Source organism: Lissotriton vulgaris, chromosome 2_1 (genome assembly GCF_964263255.1).
Source record: "Lissotriton vulgaris chromosome 2_1, aLisVul1.2, whole genome shotgun sequence".
NCBI classification, from domain to species: domain Eukaryota; kingdom Metazoa; phylum Chordata; class Amphibia; order Caudata; family Salamandridae; genus Lissotriton; species Lissotriton vulgaris.
This window is the reverse complement of record NC_141687.1, coordinates 1,959,024,474-1,959,048,807: the sequence shown is the minus strand read 5'-3', so window position 1 is coordinate 1,959,048,807 and position 24,334 is coordinate 1,959,024,474.

The window sequence follows — 24,334 nt, the reverse complement described above, 5'->3', positions numbered from 1 at the left end:
CTTCCTATTAGGCTGTCTAGTCGTGGGTACTTCTTCAGTCTATCTGTATCCGCCACCATACATACATATTCATTGCTGTCTTGTGAAATAGGTGTAAGAGAGGATGATTCCCTGGATGTTGACCGTTGCGATCGATATGAGCTGTGTGACTGTGTACTGGATTTTGATGAGCTTGTTCTGTGGTCTCTCCGTCCCTGTACAGCCCTTGCATAATGGCGTGCTCCTGTGTTTTGCTTGGTCTGTCTCGTCTATGTGCGCCTGGCTAGGCAAGCGGCTGCGTAGTGGTTGTCTTTCCCACATCGGTGGCATTGTTGCCCAATGGCTGGACATTGACCTGGGTGCAGGCAGTCTTGGCCACACCGGTAATACTGTGAGGGGTGCCTACGGGAATTACTGTTCTTTGTCCCTCGGCGGGGTGACTTCGTACGAGGTGATCTCGCGAATCTTCCTGAGTTGCGACGGTCTGGACGGTGCCTCGGTTCTGTGTGAGATTGCACATGCAGAGCTTGTTCCTTTTTTTCAGTTTGGCTGGCCTCCATTTTCTTTGTGTGTTCTTCCACTTGATCGTTATTGAGAGTAAGTTCCTCTTTTTCGTCTAAAGTGTAGTGCTTCTTCAGTAGGCGACGGCATATTGATTAAGACTGACATCCATCAATGATTCGTAGACGTAATGCGTCTTCCGTGGTGAAGTTGTCGAATTCACAATAACGAGCCAGTCATTTTAGACAGGAGATTAAGTCACCCATGAGTTTGTCTCGCTCTTGGGACGCGAGGTTGAACGTGTACCTCTCGTAGTCTAGGTTCTGCATGGGAAGAAACCTTTTGTTCAACGCTTCTCTCACGTCCTCATATGACGCAACATTGGCCGGAGGTAGGTCTTTGAGGATTTGTCCGATGTCTTTGCCTACAAGATTGCGTAGGGCGATAAGTTGTTGGTCGGAGTCACAGACTTGTGACCCCTTCATGAAGTCCTCAAAGTCCTCAAGCCAACTCTTCCATGGAAGGCCCATGCTGCTACCAGACGTCAGTGGTAGTAGTTCAGGGGGGCGATGTTATGATACTCCCATGGGTATCGGTCCAGGAGGCGGGGAGCCATGTGCTGTACCTGGCGCAGCTTGCTCCATTGAGTCAGGGACCGACATGATGGGGCGCAGCATGACTCTAGTGGGCCTTGGAGACGTTCGCAAGAGTTCAGTCTCACTTTGGCAGGCTCCAGGGGTCTTTTTAATAAATGGCCTGACCTTAAAATGGCTGCCACGTCAGGACTAAGCTTGTCTAGTGCAGAGTGCCTGACTTTAAAATGGCCACTGGAGGAGACTCATGTAGGTGCTTCAATTCCAATTTCATGGGGCATTATTACTGAGCTTACCCCGGTTTGCAGGCTGCCTCTCTTGATCTCCACTTGCCACTTAGCCCTCCGCCGATTCTTTCTTTAATTATGGGCCACCAATGTCCGCTGTCTTTGTCAACGTTTCCTGGAGTTTAAGGCGCTCGTCTCTCATTAGCGGCAGCATGCGCTTCTTCAAGTTTGAGGAGATATCAAGGGGGATGCCTTCGATCCCACCACTCGTCGCCAGTGTTTAATCCCACCAGGAGAAATAACTACGGGCAGAGACAGATTGCGGGGTTGAGTGATTCTATATTCTTGTTTCCGCTCTGCCCCGTTTCTGACTGCCGCTTCCTCCCGCGGCACCTCCCTTTCCTCCCTCTAGCTATGCCTGACTCCGGGACAATCGGAAGACAGGCATAAAGATGTGACACCAGACACCCCTATGCCCAGTATGTAAATGTGTGAAAACTCTGGGATTGCATAGGGCACACCACCGGCATGATAGGGTGCAGAAGTGCCTAGGCTCATCAGAAATGAAGCAGGAAAGCATTTCTGCATCTGCACATCCTGGTGATGCACAATCTGTAGTTTTTTTTATCTCAGTCGTTTCTCCAAGTCTAGCAGCAATGCAGTAATCTCATGGCTCCTGGGTGGTCTAACTTCTTTCTGGTTCCATCTGCACGAATGTAGGAGTAAGGGGGGCCTTGTGCTGATTAGTCAAGGGTCAGTTTATCCTCTTGCAAGACAAACCAGCTTCCCTACCCAACACTATGTTTATATTGGCAAAGCGTTTTAAGATTCCTGGATTGGCTTTAGCCCGAGGAAGCACAACATCTTGCAAACAAGGGGCTCCTCAAAGTTCAGGCTGTGTACAAGTTATTAGCCTAAATGGGCTGTATTTAAGCATGGAGGTACAGGCATGAAGCGTAGGCCACTGAAAAGTGTTCAAAATGTGAAATTCTATCCCTATCAGGGAAAACTTCCCACTTTGTTCAGACTACTCAGGGGCTCCTAGTGCAGGTAGTCACTGATCAGACCACTTGGGAATTATCAAGGTGTGCTTAAATTTTACATTCAGACCAAGCCAAGTAGAAGGCCACCATTGCTATGTAACTGACAGAAAGAGGGCAAGAAAAGGGCGGCGAGAGGCAGTGGATCCTTTTGTAGGCAAATAACGGGACAGCAACCTTCACCAACCCAACAGGAAGGAGTTCTTGGTTCTGGTAGAAGTTCCTGAGTACAGGAAAATGCAGGTGGTCATATCCACCCTGGTCATGTCCACCATTGACAAACACTTTCTGTGGAGTTCGCCATTTTGCACAGTCACACATTCTCCCCAATGTTTGTCCTCCATTAATTCTACCCAGTTGAGCACTCACAGGCACAATACACACTACGCCCACACCTATCACACAAGTTAGGATAAGATGAATGGGTCTTTACTGGAAAGAACCAAGAGACATTCTGCCTACCAGGCATGATCTAGAATTATTACCAATCACATAGCTGAAAAGCATTAACAGGGCAGCGTGGCATAGCTTTTCCATGCCTTGCAGAGAGACTGTCGACACGTTCTCATTGATATAAATGCATCACCTGCGCAGATTACATTAAACTGTTGAACATTTTCCAGATGCAGCCGTACACCTTGGGAAAGGGTCATGATGAATAGTCTGTGAGAATAAGTATCAATTACAGTTAAACATTAATGCCTCTTATGCACATTTCAACAAAAGTAAAAACATGTAGCAATGTTTCTTTGTTTTGTAGTATGTATTGATTTTACTGTGTTTTACAGAACAGCACTAATCTGCTCCTGGGCTGAGTAGCACTTAAATTATATCTATGAATCAATTGCAAAACAAACCACTATAGTCACGAGGCTCTCCAATCAAAAACACACACTAACATTAATGCAAAGCATGCCACACCCTCTTTACTTCAAATATCAGCCCACCATACTGTGCCCACCCTTTCAACCGAAACAGGGTCTGGGGCCCGCGTGGGCCAAAAAACCAAAGGGCACACCTAAAAATGCAGTGCTGTTTGTGGGAGCAGGGAGCATCGTGCACACCTCAAGGTAGTAATAATGTGTGCAATTGGCATGGACGTGCTGTTTGCACAATATCACCCATCATCCTCCCCCAATCACCCCAACAAGAAGCTATGCCGACACCCATTGAAAACAATTGCAATAGGTCTCGCATTTAAGTGAGTTTAAGCTATTGCCATTGTAAATGGCAATGCCTTTTATTTATTTTTTAAAACAAAATCATAATTTACAATGCCAATAGCTCAAACTTACGTAAATGCAGGACCTATTGCATTGCAAATACTTGTTAGTGATATATGGGGTTTGGGCACTACTACTTTAGAAATCCCACTTATAGGAAGTGAACATTTTCCGGCCTGCACTTAGTTTGTGTACTGCAGACCCCCCCACTCCCATTTGCATGCTGATAGCCTTCCTGGGCTGTGAGGAGGGAATGGTGATTCACACCTTTACACATGAATTGGCTGCATCTGGCTCCCCACAATAGGCTTAACGACTCTGCCTTTGTCACAGTTGACAGCCAGAAGCCAGGTCAGGGAACCCACCAGAAAGAAACCCCTGACCCTTCTAGAAGCTTCTACCCCCTTCTAGTGAATTGGCGCCAGGGTATAAAAGGGAGGGTCCTGGCCACACATCTCTGTTACACCACTGGACCACGAGGAAACACTGCTGGAGTGAAGACCACTGCGCAAGGAGGGTTACCACTATCTACTGAGGCTGACTGCTCCCAGGAACTGCTGCCCCAAGCTAACTGAGTTGCCCTGCCTACCTGCTGATCTTGCCCTGCCAGAGAAAAGCTTAAGATATCTCCAAAGTGTTTCCACAAAGAAGATTGGCTGGTTCCCGGTTTGCTAGGGCCCACAAGAACGCTATAAACTGTAAGGACTGTGCATGCACACTGTACACCCAAAACTGGGCTTAACCCCCCTCCTGCCCTTGCTGTGGGGACAAGATTTCCCCAAAGGATCCGCTGCATCGCGTGTGTGTCGTGGGAAGCGCTGTGTCTGCTGAAATCACCGCTGCCGGCCCGGGCACCTAACCTCATTATAGTCTGAAGCACTGTGTCCCCGTGAAGTCACCACCACCGCCCGGGGCCTGAGTGCACTGTGAAGTGCCATGACAGAAGAGTGCTGTGGTAGAAAAGCGCTGGTTACCCAAAGATCACCGCTGCAGTCCCGGGCACCCAACCGCATCACAAAGCAAAGCCCTGTTTGCCCAAAATTCAACGCCGCCAGCCTGGGAGCCGCAGTAAGCACCGTAAGGAACCCCCAGCAACATCAGGAGAGTGCCGCGCAGGGATTGGTGCTGGCAAGAGTGGTGTCTCCTAGCAACCGGGACTCCGCAGAGACGCATCATCGCCAACGAGGGCTGGCGTGCCTTACGTGCACCGTCGCAGGAAGCTCTGATGCCGAAAGGAACCTAGGGCCGGTATTGGTCTCGTCCTTCTCCCCCCAGGTACAGCTCTGCATTGCACGCTGTGTTGGGGTGCCTAGGTGTTTGCTGGGGCGGGCTGCATGATGGAATCTGAGGGGAAGTCTCTCCTCGACCAGGTACTGCCGGGGACCGCGTTAAACCAATACCGAGCCCGCAGTGACTTCCGCAGCTCAAAATAGCATACCGGGGGCATATTGACATGCACAGTGTCAGCATCCTTGGTATAGGTGCAGCGGGGGCACATTAATACGGTAACCCTAACTCTGGCAGCAGGATTTCAATCAGGGATTGAACCTGGCCGTTCTGGGCCTTATAGGGCATATCTGGGGCACATACCTATTTTTAACAATAAGCAGACACTAACAACAAGGGCAGCGATTAAGCTGATAGTGCCTCTGGGGGTCCAGCAATAAAGATAATACCTACCACATAGCGTGAGGGGAGCTGCACGGTAGAGATAACACCAGCCTCAAAGGACCTCATTGTTCTAAACCCACATTGTAGGATCTCGTTATCCGGGGCCACAGCTCGCTTTCCCAAGGGACTTTCCCCCCTACCTAAGACTGAACTGGTGATTACAGGACCATTGTCCCAAAAGACTCACAGAACCTCCACATCTATTCTATGGTTATCCTGCACAAGGAAAGTTCTTAGCATATGTGAATTTATTCATTATTGATCTTGCCTGAAACTGAGATAAAGGTACCTTTATTTTTATAAAAACAGGTGTGGTGTCCTTTAAGGTGTGGTTTCACTGTGTTGGTGTGAGCGCGTGTTACACAAATACTTTACACGTGGCCTCCTGAAGTTAGCCTACCTGCTCTGCGCCAAGCTACCGGAGGGTGGTCTAAGATACTTTGAGACTCAGCATTTCGGAACCGGTAGTCCATACTTGGACTAGGATACAAACCCTTGCCAACTAGAGATCCCGTTTTTAATGCTGGTGTTCAGCGGTGGGATTAGAACTTGTGCTTGTGTAACACCACACAGTGACTCAGTGTGCGCCACAATCCCACACCTCATTCAACTTAAATTGTTTTTTCCCTGTCTCTGACTGGAGAATTTTTGACTGTCCTCTCAAATTGGCATATTTTGGTTTTCTAAAATTCTCCCTGACTGGCGATTGCAAGCAGCTCTTTTTCAAAGTTCTTTTTGCCTAAGTCCCATTGATTTTCTCTACAAATGTCTGAGGTCCTACCTAGCAATTCGAGCTGGCCAACCTGGAAGCTCACACGGTGGTGCAGCTTAAGGATTTGTGCCAGGAGAAAAGGGGTATTCTTCAAGCGAGGCTCCAAGAAGACACAGCTTCAAAAATCCTTGAGAGAATGCGCATTGGCCCACCCAGAAGGAGAAGGGGACGAGGAGGGATCAGAGCACAACGCCACAGGAGATCTGGACCTACTGCCTACAGATGAAAGCGACAATTTACTGCCAGGGCCAAGAATACCTTCCAGGGCAAGCAGTAGTGTCTCAGTAAGGAGCCTGTCCTTGGAGGAATTGGCGGACAGGAGGAAGGAGAGACAGCTCAACTAGAGCTTGCCAAGTTAGAGAAGGAGCATGAAGAAAAGAGGCTGGTCATGGAGGAAAGGAAACTTGCCCATGAGAGCAGCCTGAAGGAGCTGGAGATCAGAGCCCTACAAATAGGGGCCAACAGCAACACAAATGGTGGCAGCGTACCTACTGAAGCCTCACGTGAGTCCAGGTTCTATATGCCTTGAAGGGGTGGTCAGGGTTCCAACCAGAAGAAAGAGGGGAGACAAAAAAGAGGAGGTCTCCAAAGGCCCCCAAAACAATTCACAAGGGAAAGGGTCTGGGTCCCATTCCCAATCTGGCCACCAAAAGCCTACTTACCCTGACTAAGGTCAGCAGACCAAAACTGTCCGGTGTTATGAGTGTGGTGAAATTGGACACTACAAGAGGGATCCCAAGTGTCGAAAGAGAGAACCCCCTCCCACTGGAGGTAAAAACCCCCGGGATGGCTAGTGTAACCCTGGGGAGGACTGACCCTAGTGTCCCTGGCAGACAGCGAGATGGTTTCAAAGATCCATGTGTCCTCAAATACTACCAAGTATAGGCAGTGGGTCACCATCAATGGTCAGGGGTGGAGGCCCGGAAGAATACCGGCACCAACGTGACTATGGTAAGGAGTCAGCTTGTGTCCCAGAGCAAGTAATTCCCGATGCATTCCATCCAGGTGTGATGGTTGACAACTGGGAGGGTCCTTATCCCGTGGCCCAGGTTCCATTTGAGTGGGGAGGGGTTTCAGGCCTTCTAAGAGTTGCTGTAAGCCCTGCCATGCCAGTGAACTGTCTGTTGGGGAATGACCTTGAGCACACTGCCTGGAAAGAGGTAGAGCTCAAGGCGCATATGGAGATTCTGGGGTTACCGGAGTGGATCTGTGCTACCACACGATCCATGGCTGCCCGGGTAGGGAGTCAACCAGGGCTGGAGCCTGGAACGATGGCCCAGCTAGCTGCTAAAAAAGGGAAAACCCGAGGGCTTGGGAAACCCGTCCCAGAAAGCACCCAGTGAGATGGATGGGGCACCTGTGGTGGTCGCACCGGAGTCCATGGAGGGGTTACGTTGCTCCATTGGAGGACCTGTCTGCCCCTGCGGAGTGGCAGGTGGAAGGAGGGCCCACCAGGGAGGAGTTTTGTCAGGCACAGAAGGAGTGCCCCACCCGTGAGGGCATGAGGCGACAGGCCCTAGCCCAAGCAGCAGGCAATGCCTCCGGGAACTATCATATTTAGTGGGAGGAAGGCCTCCTTTACAGTGAGACCAAGGCTCCTGTGCAGGGGTCATCAAGGGCCTTAGTGGTCCCCCAATGCTACATGGCCTTCCTTTTGAGTTGGCACACGAGATCCCCTTGGCGGCACACTTTGGCCAAGACAAAACCTTTGCTAGGCTTGCCCCACATTTCTATTGGCCCAGGAAGAGGATTTCCTCAGATACCTTCAGCAGGACCTGTGTGACCTGCTAAGCTTGCGGGAAACAGGGACTAAACTGAAGGTTCCTCTGGAACCACTACCTGTTGTTGGACCCCCTTTGAAAGAGTGGGCATCTACATTGTTGGTCCTATGGATCTGCAGACCTCTTCTGGTCACAGGTTTATACTGGTTCTGATGGACCATGCTACCCGGTGCCCAGAGACAATACCTCTGAGGACCATCACTGCACCTGTGGTGGCACGAGCCCTGATGGGAATTTTTTACCAGAGTGGGTTTCCCTAAAGAAGTTGTGTCTGACAGGGGTACTAACTTTATGTCTGCGTACATATAAGCCATGTGGAAGGAGTGCGGGGTTACTTATAAGTTATCTACCCCTTACCACCCTCAGAAAAATGGTCTTGTGGAGAGTTTTAACAAGACCCTCAAAGGCATGATCAGTAGGGCCTGAGAAAAAAGTGGAACGTACTCTTGCCCTGTTTGTTGTTTTCCTACAATGAGGTACCGCAAAAGGGGGTGGGCTTCAGCCCCTTCAAGCTTTTGTACAGTCACCCTGTGAGGGGACCTCTCAGCCTGGTGAAAGATGGGTGGGAGAAGGCTTCTAGGAGGTTTCCTCAAGATGTAGTAAGCTACATGCTGGCCTTCCGCAGCCAGATGGCTAAGTTGTGGAAGCAAGCTTCTGGCATCTTAGATGCCAGCCAGGCGGTAATGAAGGAATGGTACGACCAGAATTATCACCCTGTGGAGTTAGAGCCTGGACAGAAGGCATGGACATGGAGCCTGGGGAGCTCAGTGCCCTCCAGGACCATTGGACAGGCCCCTATGAAATACTTGAGAAGAAGGGCAAGGCCATTTACATGGTGGACCTTAAGACCACCAGGCAACCCCACAGGGTGTTACATGCCAACCCCCTCAAACCCCACTAAGAGAGGTCTGAGCTCACCTTACTGATGGTGACTGATGGGGCTGAGGAAGAGGAAAGCGAAACTCTCATGGACCTCTTTGCTTCCCAAGAGAAGGATGGATCGGTGGAGGGAGTGATCCTCTCCCCATCCTTGACACCTGAGCAACAAAGAGTCTGCTGCCATGTTCGGGAGCAGTACTCCTCTGTATTCTCCCTTATCCCTGGGATGCCCCACCTGTGTACCCACGATGTGGACACAAGGGACATCCTCCCTGTCAAGACCGAGTCTTACAGGCCGTCAGATAAGGTGAGGGTCAGCATCCAGAGTGAAGTCACTAAGATGCTGGAGTTTGGGTGATAGAACCCTCCAACAGCCTATGGTCCAGTCTGGTGGTTCTGGTACCAAAAGCTGCCCCACCGGGCACCACATTTGAAATTAGGTTCTGTGTGGGCTAAAGAGGGCTAAATTCTGTGACCAAGACTGATGCTCATCCCGTCCCTAGGGTGGATGAGGTCATTGACCAGCTGGGGTCTACCCAATATCCGAGTACCTTTGACCTCATGTCAGGGTATTGGCAGATCGTCCTAATGGAGGGAGCCAAGGAGATGTCCGCCTTTTGGACCCCAGAGGGACACTACCAGTTTAGGGTGATGCCCTTTGGACTAAAAAACGTTCATGGAAACCTTCCAGTAGCTGGTGAACCGGTTACTCTCTGGTTTAAAGGCCTTCTCAGCTGCCTACCTGGATGACATAGCCATCTTCAGCAGCAGCTGGGAGGACCATCTATGTCACCTCCGGGAAGTGCTTCAGTCCCTGCAGCAGGCAGGCATGACTATCAAGTTGAGCAAATTCCAGATAGGGCAGGGGTCGGTAGTGTACCTAGGACACTTGGTTGGCGGGGTTAAGGGGCAGCCCCTACAGACTGAGGTCAGGGGTTTCCTGGGCCTCACTGGATACTACCGCAGATTTGTCAAGGGTTATGGCACCATTGTGGCCCCCTTGACTGAGCTAGCCTCCAAGAAACAACCTAGAAAAGTGATTTTGGCCAAGGCTTTCTAACAGTTAGGGTTGTAGTAGTGTTCGTAGAGGTACAGTATAAGGATGACATGCAAGATGGGATATATGGCTGCACTGTCTCATTTGCAGGAATCGTGTTGTGGCACAAATAGGAGCTGAAATACTTCCCTTCCGGCTGCTCTGATATGTTGGTTGTGGCGACCGATTCAGAGCATAGGAAGTACTCATCGTACTAGGGCGTTCAAAATCGGACTGGGAAGTACCACTGGACGACTCCATTCTGCGTTTACGGGATTTTCTGGTTCAGAAAATGAAGACGGATTCAGAGTGACCAAAGTAAAGGGCTTTGGGCATCGTACTGCGTCGTTTGGTAGACCCGGATCCCAGTACGAGTTGGTTGGAAGGTCCGACTCCAGACAAATCTGGGATGACCTTCCAAACAAGATTGGAATCAGCTCCACTGTCTGAGGACTTCCACCGACAGAAGAAGAGCTGACTTAGTGGAATGATGAGCCCTAAAGCCTGATTAAGATAAATGAAGCGCTTCTTTTAATTCTATTTGAGTAGTCAAAAGATTGTTCACATGTTTCTCTAAAATGTTTGCACAAAAAGTTATTAAAGATATCGGTTTGAGATTCTCTAAGACAGAGGAATCCAGCGTAAGGTTTTTCCGAATGGGGAGCTCCATGGCATGTTTCCATTTCTTGGGAACTGAACTTAAGTTGATAGACTTGGCAATCAGTTTAGATAAGGATAGCAGTGAAGCCCAAGCGCAGAATTTTGAGTGGGCTGGATCAAGCGGCGAACCTGACTGGATAGTCAAAAAGAGAGCATTAAGTTCGTCCAAAGAAGAGATGTCAAACTGATCATATTACGGGGTATTCCCAGGTCACTGGACAGTCTTCCTTATGTACTGCCACCGGAAAGGCATCATAAATCTTAGCAACTTTTGAGGAGAAAAAAGAGGCTGTGTTAGAGTTTTCTGTAGATGGAATAGCCATGGTAGATACCTGTTCACAAGAAGATAAAGATTTGAGTAGAGAAAAAAGTTATTTTGTGGGTTTGATAGCCGAATCAATTTTCAGGGCATAGTACTTTTTGTGTGAGACTCTGGTGAGCTTGTGATACTGTTTCATAGCTACTTTGTGTCTGGAGTGACTGATTCTAGAATAACCTTTCTTCCATTCGCGTTTGAGGCTCTTGCAATTATATTTGGCCACTGCTAACTGTTTAATAAACCATGTTGCAGAAGAAGATGTTCAAATATTGCATCTGGATGACAGGGGCACTATGCCATCTATGGTCCTAGTTAGCCAGGAGTCAAAGCTATGAGCAGCAACGTTGAGATCAGTGTCCTCACCTCACCTCACCATGATTGTGGCTCATACTTGGACAGGGAGTATACTCTGCCAACCAGAAAGCTCAATTGCTAACAGGCACTGAGTAAGCGAGAGATGCAAGCTAGTCCAGTATTTTCTATTACGTTTCTTGGGGTGTCTAACAGTTGAGGAAATCTTTTATAGTGCATTTCCCAGCTCGATCAGCACATGATATGGTCACAGGGCCACAAGCTTTCCAAGTGAACATTGATGAAATCTTCTTATATATTCAGGGCTGCCAACTGAAGCTGAGCCATTGCTGAACAAGAAAAGTTTGTAAAAGAAATGGAGTGACATTATGGATTTTATAGCATAATTGTTCTATTAATTGGTTAAAAAACACACAGGATATGCATGCAGTTCTAGGGTGTTCGTTTTAAAATAATCCAATACGTTTATGACAGAGAACACTCATATTCTCTTGTCTCTTTCAAGAAAACATACTAAAGAATGTTATAAAATTAGAACTGTTTTCAGTCAAGTTCCCCTAATGGCATTACAGGCAATTTGAGTAATCTGGTATGCAATTTTGCGTTCCACCATTGTCAAAGAAGTGATTGCGAACATATTTAAATTTCCTTCATTTCTATTTTCCATCTCCTTTAATTTCTGCTTTCAGATGTTGCTAGGTTGAGTTGCAACCATACATTATCACAGAGATTCCACTTTCAGGTACCAGGTTGGAAAACAGAAACGTTATGGTGTACCAGTAAACTGCAGGGCTGTTCCGTGGACTGCAGGGCTATTCCTCAAGTTAGACAGGTCTCACAGGCAGGGCTATTCCTCAAGTTAGACAGGTCTCACAGGCAGGGCTATTCCTCAAGTTAGACAGGTCTCACAGGCTAAGACATCAAAGCAGCCACTCAGCTTACAGAAATTTACCAGGATCGGAAAGCAAACACCCTTAAAATTACATTAAACTTTTACATTCCGGCATGACTCAGCAGAACTGTTAGTCATAAACAGCTTTATGGATATAGATGATGAAGAGCTTGCACATGAACCACAAAATAGCAGCACTTGCAGCCCTTTCAGCAATTTGTGCCACTAACATTACATAATTTATATCATAAAATATATTCCAAAAATGCAATTTATAAAGTTCAAAGTGCTATTATGCTAATGAAATAGCACTATTATCAGCTGTAAGTTAGCATTACTTTCATGCAGTGTTTCCATGATTTAAATATGACATTTTCTCTGGAGAGCTGGACCTTTTCTCTGTGTATTTTACGGTGCATTCAATTCTCTTTACAACTGTGTTTATCCTACTCAAAGATTATTGTTTTTGACCAAATATTTCCCAATAGGATATGGCATGTATTGCCTTGGCCTGTAGGTCTTATTTTATTGTGGGGAGCTCATTTCCATCTGTTAGAGAGAGAGTAACATTCAGTCAGAGCACTAAATACTGGCGCAAAAAAAGTCACAATTTTCAACCACTGAGGTATTTTGGCAAGCCAACCTCTGTACTAACAGATCAGTTTGCAAAATGCCTAATCATAGTGGGTTACAATTAAACGTACCCCATGAATAATAATGAGGCAGGGCACAAATTTCGTCCCACTACGATTCACTGCCATCACAAGGATGGCCTCCTCCTGGGGTCAGCATACCACAATTTCTGTCATTGCTTTTAAATAAAACACCTTTTTATTTTTTAAATGCAGCTTGTTTTATCTGAAGGAAAACAATGGATTAAAAAATGCATAGGTTTACAAACTTGGAATCACTGCCTACTCTTAAAAAATGTTTTTCTCAACATTCTAAAAGGGGAAGGGGTCGCGACCAGATTTTGGTTGCCAAACATTAATATATCACATTTCAAATAATATATCCCAATTCAAATTGTTATTTGAAAAGGACGCCCTAAAAATGCCCCTTTTTCAAATACCTATTTGGTATGCAATTGCGAAGCCAAATTGTTATTCAGCAACATGTTACCAAATTGCAATTTATTTTTGGTACTAACCAAAAGCCCATTTTGTTTTCACCAACTGTCTGATTTTTGCAAATCGGATCATTTGCAACTGTAAAAAGCCACAACACACCTGATCATAAACTTAAAAGTTACAAACATTGGGGCACATTAGCATGAATAGGCGATAATTATCGCTAACCCAGGTTTGCGGCATTTTTTGAATCGCCTTCTATCATTGGATTTTATCGCTGAGATAGTGCGTTATTAGCAACGCTTATGTCTAAGGCAATAAAAAATCCAGTGATAGCGGCGAAAACCAGAAATAGTGTCAGAATACCAGCGCTAAATTAACTGCGCTAATGAAAAGAGTCTAATAGGCAAGTGTGTTCATAATCTAACAATCCACCCCCCATTGACAAAATGGCTAAGTCAAGTTTTTATCAGGCGTTAAAATCAAGCGATAATCTCGGTTAGCAAGACTTTTTTATCGTTTCGCGGGCATTGATAATAGGGGGAAATTATGTTTGTGACTGTTTCCCTTTGTCTTTTAGTGAGGAACGCCTACTTTGCATGTCATTAGCGATAAATATCGCTGACATGCAAAGCGGCAAAAAAATGGGCGCTATTGCCAGGAAACTGTCGCTAACAGCTGTTAGCGACAGCTTGCTAATAGGGCGACAAAAATATCGCCGCTTTAGCAGCAAAAAGTGCAGCTAAAGCGGTGATACAGCCCTTGACAATATGCCCCATTATTTATAGCACTTAGAATTTGCAGTACAGTGGTGTCAAGAGCGATTAAAAAACTATTAGTAAATATGCTGTCCTGAGAACTGAGAGGGAAGTTATCATGAAGAGACTGGCTGCTCTTCAATTCCAAAGGAAGTAAAGTGAAGAGAAAGCCGGATGGATATAGGAAGCAGAATACCCCCAATTTAAAAGATGAGATTTACAACACACTGAACTTTGTAAATGCTGATTTTTTCTATACAGCCACTTTCAGAGCCACTTTTATAATCTTTATGCATACCCTGTTCATTTCACCATCTAACCACAGAGGTAATGAGAAGAGTTGTCATTGGTACAATCTCTAGGGAATTTATTCCACCTAGCTACTCGGTTACATTGCAAAGCAACCTTGTGTGCAGTATACAAGTACAAATGGGGAAAAGCAACATCCGGATTAGCACTTTTGCACATTTACTAAGCTGCATAATGAACTGTAAATGTTTTCTTGCATGAAGGCATCACATTTGGTGCTTTAGAGTCAGTTCTAAAACCGGCATCTTGTGCACCATTAGAACTCTACTTCACTTGATAAAAGACATTCAAAGAGCATCAGTTTTCTCTCTATGTGAGATTCTTCACTGTTCTAGGTTTACCTATGGGTTAAATCAACCGTGTGCACTGACAAATACTCACCCCTATTTGAGAGATTGCTCCTGTACTGTCTATGTGAGCCTGGCATAAACTCAATGGAAAAAATCCCCAGATGATTAAACAAGCAGAAAAACATCTAGTATTCTGGTAAGAGCAAAAGGAATATTTTGTAAGATGAAACACCTTCAAATAAAATTACTCCTCCCTCTGACAGCAGTGTATTTAACACACTTACATAATTTTAACTGTTACTGCTTTTTACAATTTAATATTTATAATGCCAAATTATGTAAGCAGCTCTGTCAGTATTTAAGAATCATACACATTGGGGCCTATTCACAAGCTTAACTTTGTTATACAGTTAGCATTAGTAGGGGAAACCTGGGGGAGTGGCTGGAAAATGGGAATTCTTACTCCTAAGTGGGAGGAAATTAGGGAGGAGTAAGCAGTGTTTAGGGAGGTATAAGGTGGGCTCTAGTGAGGTGCATACAAATACAAGCTCCCATGGGGAGAATATGGCGGCTAGCAGCAGTTGCTAGTCGGGAGGCTCCACGACTCTGACGGCGTTTTTGCAGCGTCTTTCAGCATTTCTTGAGGCAATATGTTTCCTCGAGTGACGGAAAATGTCTAAAAGAATCCGGACCTTTGCTTAGGAAAACGAGGGCTTCTTACTGGTGCAATATTGTTCTAATATGGCGTTTTGTATACCGCGCTGGGCTGGGAGAGATTTGGCAGCCTGTGCCTCGGCAGCTTCTTGCAGTACGTGGTGCTCCGCGGCGTTCTGCAGGACACGCTACATACTCATCAGAATTCTTTTTAGGTCGAGCAGACCTACCCTCAATGCGTGAGCATTGATGGTGTCTGCTTCAGACCTAATGTTACCCGTATTTGGGAATGTGGACACGAGAGGGTGCACGAGCGCAGATTTGCTCGGATTTGACCTCGTGAGCGCGCACGTCGCCGTGCCCCTCTCGTGCCTTACATTCCCGTGCGCACACAGCCAGCCCCAACACCCCTGCACACAGGCACACGCACACGCAGGCAGGCACACACACAGGTACAACACACGCAGGCACATACAAGCGCACCCGCCCCCCCCGGCCGCCGACGCCGCCCCCCGCCTACATACACACAAACGCGCACACACACACTCCCAACCCCGCTCACCGGGCACACGCAGGGCTTCCATCACTGGGGTGGCGGGCACCGTCAATGTGCCCCAAAGCCCCCCTCACCGGGTCTGCTATACTCTTCCCTGTCTTACAGCACTCCTCAAGTACAGTGGGCGAAGACTGCAGGCGCCGCCACTGTCACGAGCCGCAGGGAATGCCAACGTGCAGGCTCACAACATCACGCTCCTGCCCTCTCGCGTCTCTTCTGCTCTCCAGGCCGACGTGCGCCAAATACAGTAAAACAACAGAACCACCCGCGTAGCTAGGGGGGAGCGGTCCGCCCCAGGCGGCACTATTTTCGAGGCGGCGGCCACGTAGCACAAATGACCCATGATGGCGGCCTTTATAATTTATTTGGGGACACTGACAGACTGTCAGTGTCCCCAAATAAATTATAAAGGCCGCCGTCATGGGTCATTAGTGCCCCTACAGTGAGCGATGTACAGTGCACCCCCACACACACTTGCGGCTGTGACTTGCGCAAAAAACGCGAGATGGGCGCAGTCCACTGCATCCCCCACGTAATGCTTTTCAGGTGGGAAATAGTGGATTGGCTGGCTGTGTGCGGCTGAGACGACGGCGTTGCCTCTCTGCAGCCAGTGATCGAGTTGCCAAGGCCAGGAGGCCTAGCTGTTTGTTCATTGCGATGATGGGGCCAGCAAGATGGAAGCAGGTGGCAGACCCTGGTGAGGCATCCTACTCTGCGGTGGGAGATCCGGAGTGGGTGCAGAGGCAGTGCCGCTTCCTAGCCAGTGAGGTGAATGAGGCTAAGAGGGACATGCCGAAGTGGGGCCCCAGGGATCTGGCGTCAGTGCCTGTGTGCAGCTGCGCGCCTGGAAGATCGTGGCAAATTACTTCAAAAAAGTTTTAATTATAAAATGTGCTAATTACGAGCACTGCAATCAAGCCTACGTAAGAGCCGCACCACCGGCTGGTGGTGCAACGGCTCTGGGTCTGACTGTGCTGTCTGGCTGCCCGCCCGGGCCTGGATTGCCCTGGGAGGGAGGGAGGGGGGGTGAGGGAGGAGGGAGGGGGGCTGCTGTGATGTGAACACACGGTGCCGCAGCGGCGACGTATCCCCCGGGGGGTGAGAAGGTGCAGTTATTTGCCACTTGCATTGAAGTGTGGGAAAGTGTGTGTCTGAGGCCTTCTACCCGAGGATGCATATTTTTTTCCTGCCGTCTAAGTGTGCATGTGGGCAGACTATCTCGCTACTCTGCAGGGTCTGGAGTCAGCGCATGCTGCGATAGCAGGATGTGTTTTCAGTATCCTGCCAAGTTCCAACAGACTTGGGCCCCCAGGAAATGCTGCCGCCAGCCGAGCTTGACTGTGCCCACTAACCTCAACACCAGGACATTTCAGGGCAGCCCTGGCCATCAGGCCGCCGCTTTGATGACCCCCCCCCCACACAGACTCTCCCCCCCACACAGACTCCCCCCCACACATACTCCCCCCCACACAGACTCCCCCCACACAGACTCCCCGCCCCACATAGACTCCCCTCCCCCCCACACAGACTCCCCTCCACCCCACACAGACTCCCCTCCCCCACACAGACTCCCCTCCCCCCCACACAGACTCCCCTCCCCCCACACAGACTCCCCCCACAGACTCCCCTCCTCCCACAGACTCCCCTCCCACCACACAAACTCCCCTCCCCCCACATACACCCCCCTCATCCACACACACACTCCCCTCCCCATCCACACTCCCCTCCCCCACACCCACACTCCCCTCCCCCCCCACACACACACACACACTCCCCCCACACACACTCCCCTACCCCCACACACACACTCCCCTCCCCCCCACACACACATTCCCTTCCCCCACACACACTCCCCTCCCCCACACACACGCCCCTCCCCCCACACACACACTTACCCTCCCCCCCACACAGACTTTTTCTCCCCCCACATACACTCCCCTCCCCCCACACACACTCCCCTCCCCCCACACACACCCCCCTCCCCCCCACACACTCCCCTCCCCCCACACACTCCCCTCCCCCACACTCACTCCCCTCCCCCACTCACTCCCCTCCCCCACTCACACTCCCCCCACTCACACTCCCCCCCACTCACACTCCCCCCCCACTCACACTCCCCCCCACTCACACTCCCTCCCCACTCACACTCCTCCCCACTCACAATCCTCCCCACTCACACACCCCCACTCACACTCCCCCCCACTCACACTCCCCCCACTCACACTCCCCCTTTTCACACACACCCTCACACACACCCCTCACACCCACACACACAAATACCACCCCCCACCCACACACTTACACTGCTCTCAAGCAAACACACTCTCCAAATACCGCTCAGTGCCACATAATTACACTACACATAATTACACTGCACTCAAGGAAACATACACTCCTAATACCACTCAGTGCCACATAATTACACTCCACATAATTACACTGCACTCAAGGAAACATACACTCCTAATAACACTCAGTGCCACATAATTACACACTAAATAATTACACTGCACTCAATGCAACATGCACTCCTAATACCACTCAGTGCCAGATAATTACACACCACACAATTACACTCTACTGAATACAACATACACTCCACATAATACCACTCAGTGCCACATAATTATATTCTACATAATTACACTGCACTCAATGCAACATACACTCCAAATACCACTCAGTGCCACATAATTACATGCTAAATAATTACACTGCACTCAATGCAACATACACTTCAAATACCACTCAGTGCCAGATAATTACACGCCACATAATTACGCTCTACGGAATACAACATACACTCCCCATATTACCACTCAGTGCCACATAATTACACGCCACATACTTACACTCTTCTCAATGCAATGCAAATACACTCCACATAATACAACTCCGTGCCATATAATTACACACCTTATACTTACACTCTACTCAATGCAACAAAAATACACTTCATCTGTCTATATATCGCCCTCACTATCGCCCTCCCACCCTCCCTCCCTCTATCTGTTGCACTCACTCTATCGCACCACCACAGTATCACTCAGCACCACCACAGCATCACTCGTCGCCACCAAAACATCACTCTGCGCCACCACAGCATCAATCTGCGCAACCATTCAACAACTGGTTCAAATGTTCTCTCAATGTTTCAAGCTTGATTACAAATGTCACAAAAAGATGTTAATATTTCACTTCTGTTCCTGGATTTTTGTCACAATAAAATACAATGAACAGAATCTTCACAAAATTTATTTACAAAAGTTTAAGCTACTGTCATTATAAATTACAATAACTTTTATTTAAGTATTAATTATTAAATTGTTTGTAAAACTTTTGCTATTTGTAATATCAATACATCTAAGTCACCTAAATATAACACATATTGCGTTACAAATGCTATAGGTGTCACATTTACAAAAGTTAAAACTGTTGCCATTGTAAATGACAAAGCTATTAAATTCGCTATTTTTTCAAAACCAACACATAAATAAAAAATGTGTCATTTACAATACCAATAGCTCAAACTTTCCTAATGCGAGACCTATTGCATTGCAAATGCTTGTTGTTTTTTGTTTCCTTTGGATTTGGCAAGCTCCCGGGGGAAGCTCCTTGAGGATAGGAGCACCTGGCTGAAGCAGGCAGCAACACCAGAGCGGAGGCCGCCATTGTCGGCGAGGGTCCACCGGCCCCGCGCGCAGAAAAGGAGGTGAGGAGGATTCAGGACTGTGGTGTGAAAGGGGGGGGGGGGGTACCCAAAGGTTTAGAGCTGAGTTAGAGGTGAGGAGAGGGCACAGTGCAGCTTCTAGAATCTCACATGCAGGTAGAGACAGGGGGTTAAAGTATACATACGGACTACAAACCCCAGAATCCACTAGGGTAGAGAATCAAAAACAAAATCAGGCCAATAGTACTCTACCGATTGGAGCGATAGAGGAAACACTCGATTTAAGAAGTGACTCACAAGGACCGCAAGGTTTAAGGTATTGTTTAAGAAGCAGGAAGCAAGACGTGGCGGTATCTCAATGCTTAAGATTTTTGGCACCGATGAAAAAGGATATGATACTCCCGAAAAACAAAGTGCTGCTTTCCATAAATAAACCGCCCCTCTCCTCTAAAGCTAAGGGAAAATCGAAGAAGAGGAAAAGTGGTTTAAAGAATTCACCCTCTAAAGCTGCCAAAAATAAAACAAAGCCCGCTCAGTCACTCAAACAATATTTAAAGGTGATACCTCCTATTTTGGAGTAAAACCATTACTCGAGGGTCTTACTTGTGCGGACTCTAATTTCCCAGAAGGCTTTTTGAGCCCGAATAGATATCAGCCCTTAGTGGTTCAGGAAGATATAACGGACATGCAGAGCTAAGGGCTAAGTGACAACTTTTCCAGCACACAAAGCGGCTTAGCAGCATCTAGTAACGAAGACTTATTTTCTAAGGAAAGTAAAGACTCCCCGTTAATTATGGAGGATAAGATTCAGGTATGTTCGGATCTAATCGAAACAAAAGGGGATGATGGACGGAGCATTTGAGCAAATCAAACACTCACCCCCAGTCAACTGATCTGGGTTTAATCCATCACCATTCTTTAGCCCACTCAGCCACCCCAGTTCAGACATGGCCATATGCAAATCAGCCTGACCCTGTGCCTCATGGGAACAGTGCAGCCCGAACTGCCAAGCCATGTCTTCCCTGGACCGGAGAGAAGCATCCTGGGACTGGTTTCCTATTCATAATCCTCATCAGTCAGGCTATCTTGAATCCAGTGGCCAAGCGAGCAAGGGACTCACGTCTGAGCATACCCTGCCAACTTAGGGCGAACAAAGCGAAACAAAAAGGGATGATGGACGGAGCGGTTGAGCAAATAAAACACTCACCCCCAGTCAACTGATCTGGGTTTAATCTATCACAATTCTTTAGCCCACTCAGCCACCCCAGTTCAGACATGGCCATATGCAAATCAGTCTGACCCTGTGCCTCATGGGAACAGTCTTGCCTGAACTGCCAAGCCATGTCTTCCCTGGACCGGAGACAAGTATCCTGGGACCGGTTTCGGATTCATAATCCTCATCAGCCACGCTATCTTGAATCCAGTGGCCAAGTGAGCAATTTCGAGATGTTACCAAGTTGTTGTTCTATTTAGTTATTTTACCTTGAAGAGAAATCTGTAAATGGTGTATAAAAGATACTGCACCAACATATTTAGACTGGATTAATTCAATTAAATATACCTTGAAATTAGATAGTATATATTGGAAGAGTAAAAAACATTTTTGGATTCCGTGCAGTGCCTGGCTGGGTAAACTTTAAGAACAAGGTCCAAAGATTATGCCTTTTTGTGGATTGATGTGCCCTAAGATCAGTTCTATGGTGATCAGTTAGATGAACTGAATTGATTATTATGTTAGCTGGGTATCTACAAAAAGAGCTTCCAATAAGATCTTCGAAGTTTATAAGCTTTCCTGGGTACAGTTGCTAACAGTGGATGGTAACAGTTGAATGAACTTCAAGAATATCTTTGGCGTATGAGGACTAAAAAAATGTTTAAAAAAATACAAGCTCCCACTCACAAGCTACACTTCTAAAGTTGCTACAATTTAAAAAGACCCTAAACAAACACAATTATAGTCCAGCCCATTTTTAGAATAATCCAGCACCGCATATCAAGCAGGGGCCAAGAAAAAATAGGGGTCCCCAAACTTAGTTTCCCCATTCATTTTTTCATAGGGAAATTGAATATCAATACAGTGAAAACAGCTGAAAGGAATTATACCAAATTTGGCAGAACACTAGGTCTTGGTCCAGAAAGCATGCTTTCTGTGATTTGGTGTAGTTTTTGAGAAATTTAAATTAAAAAACTTTGCATATCTGGACTGTTGCAATTGCAAGAGCCTCACAAGAGTCTGCAGCTGCATGAAATAAAAAAATAGAGCGATCTGATTGATTGAGGGAGCTTTTTTCCCATCGTCCATCTTGCTCCTGTAGGAGTAATGGTTCCCACAGAAGCTTGCAGTGATTGACTTGCTGCAACATGAAGAGAAATTGTGTAGCTGCCATTTCAGGACACAGTTCCTGAGTCTTGAAAATTTAAAATACATTTTGTATAAGGGGCAGGGTAGGGGTACACCGCCTCCCAGAGCATGCAGTGGTATCTCAGAGGGAAAATATTTGATTTCAGTTATCAACGATCCCATGAGTGTCCTGTGGGTGTCCTGCGAGAATCTGTGAGGCCCAGGCCAGGAACATGGGGGACTTTTGGGGTCCTGCAGGATGCTTGGGGGGAGTAAAACAATATTTTTAAAAAAGGGGGGCTGGACCTTGGTGTCTGGAGTAGGTTCCCACAAGCAAGCTGTTGGCTGACTGCCTACAGGGAGCAGGATGGTGGTCCTGGTCACCGAGCAGCCATCGATACCAACCACTCTCCTGTACACAGCCTTCAAAATGGAATAAAATATTACTTTACATAAAAAAATCTAGAAAGACACCAAAAACAAAGGTTAAAGTGACGTTATAGTTAGGCATGGTAATAATATCTTATTTTGCATTAACAAAACCTTAGTAATTAACTGAAAAAACTAGGGTCAAAAGGACATAAGAGGTAGGTGCAAATGTCGGTTAACGCATACACTTTTAAACAAAACAAACCAGTGAAATACACAAGTTATAGTCATCTTTAGTAACAATAACTGGTTTCCTTATGTAACTATAACCCGCACCCTCACCATGCACTGCTTATAACCTTATATATTATATTGCTCATGACATATTTTATGATATCATTGATAAAATCACTGCAAAAGTCAGGATTTTACCATCAGGCCATTAGGTGGTGCACACAAAGGCCATCAGAAGTCCTGCCTTTATAGCTGAATGTGATATTATACACCATACATAAATAGTGGAGCACACATTATGTACAGAAATCCAAAGTATAGGACAGTAGTACTCAATTATGATTGTCTCCAGTCTGAAAGACACTTTTTATCAATCTTATATCATAATATTGAAGTTAAAGAGTACAGACTTTGAATAGTATGGTGAAGATTTGGTTTACTTCTTCTTAATTTGCACGATCATTAAAAATGTTCAAATGATGGTTGATCAAAATTACTTCCTTCTTCTTGATTAACTCGCACAATCAATACAGATGTTCCAGTACAAATTAGTTACAGATGATTCAGCCGACATGTGTTTTTGTCCACCTTAAGGACTATTTCAAGGCAGACAAAGTCCTCTTCTTGACCTTGTATTCGTATTACAGTCCAGCCTTCCACAATACCATCCTGATGCATCATGGTCTCCATAGTCCTTTCTTGCTCCAAACCCTGCTCCGATCATGCCCTGATGGCGGTATTCTATTCTCTATCTTGATTCCTGAATTCTACTGACTTACTGACCTTTTTATACCTGGCAAATCCCGGTGTGTGTCTCAACTGGATGGCCTCGGGTAGAAAAATTTGCCAATAATGGAGCAAGGGGGGCACTGACAGACGTGGATGGGGGAGGAGATTGAATCGGGTACAGATAATACCTGATCACTTCTATGAGTTCTTGCTCACCCAGTGTTCCATGGAGTTCGCCATTTGCTCAGACAGGGTTGCAAAACCTTCCGACATCCTGGAGGCATTTGTAGGTATGCCAGGAGCCATGGCCAACCTATTGTGGGCCTCAGGCAGGCGCCCCTCTTATACAGGTCTGAGAGGTTTTGACTCTAAGTGCTCCTGCAAATCCAGGAGATTGAAGGAAGTTTTGAGCGCCACACCAAGAGATTGCTTGGCTGTCAAGAGGTACAGCAGATAATATAAGGCCTCCTTGGCAAAGCGTAAATCAGCCCTGAAAGAGGAGGTGTGGCCAGACCTGTTAGAGGCCAGCATTGTGTGCAATACCTCTATGTTACAGAGCATCATCAATAGCCTGTTTTTAGCAGTAGATAGAGCCAATACACTAGACACCAACATTTCTGAGACTGTTTAGATTAGTCATTTTGAGGTCATGTTCAATCTGAACAATGTTCGAGGGTTGAAATGGATATGGGTGAGGGTAAATCTGGGATCCTATTTAGCGCGCAGGAGGTTAGAGCAGGTATAATGGGTCTAACTAAAAATAATGCCCCAGGCCCTGATGAGATTCTACCTGACCTCTATATTTCTAACCTGGACACCTGGGTACCCATACTCTCCTCAACTATTAATTTTGCGGTCATAATTGGCCGCCCAGACACTTGGCCATTATCTACCATCGTCCTGGTTTTTAAAAAGAGAGATCGGGACAGCACTCATTGTTATACGCCCATCTCCCTTTTGGATTCTGCTGTAAAGATGGTGGGCCCTATGGTCCTTGATAGGCTTGCTAGCTGGGTAGATGTTCATAACATCCTGACCACGGTCCAATATGGTTTTCGACCAGGTTGTTCAACAGTGGACCAGAGTTTAAATTTGTACATGCTCTTGAATAAGTACACAGTTGCCCGTGCTGGAACTATACTTAGCTTTCATGAGTCTGTCATCCACATTTGATCGCATCAACAGATCCAAGCTCTGGTAGCTAATACTCTCTATTGGCATTGATAGGGTAAATGTTCTGTTTTTAATGGATCTCTATAGAGACACCAAAGCTGTAGTACGCTATTATAAGCATCTCAGAGTATCCTGTTAGTTTTGTAAACAGAGAGGGGTCGGTTAAGGGTCGGTTAAGGGTGTATTCTGATCCCTTTTCTTTTTAAGTTGTATATAAATGACTTGGAGCAGGCCATATTGAAATTAAATACTGACTTCCCTCAGGTGGGCAAGTGAAGTTTGCCTGTCCTTCTGTA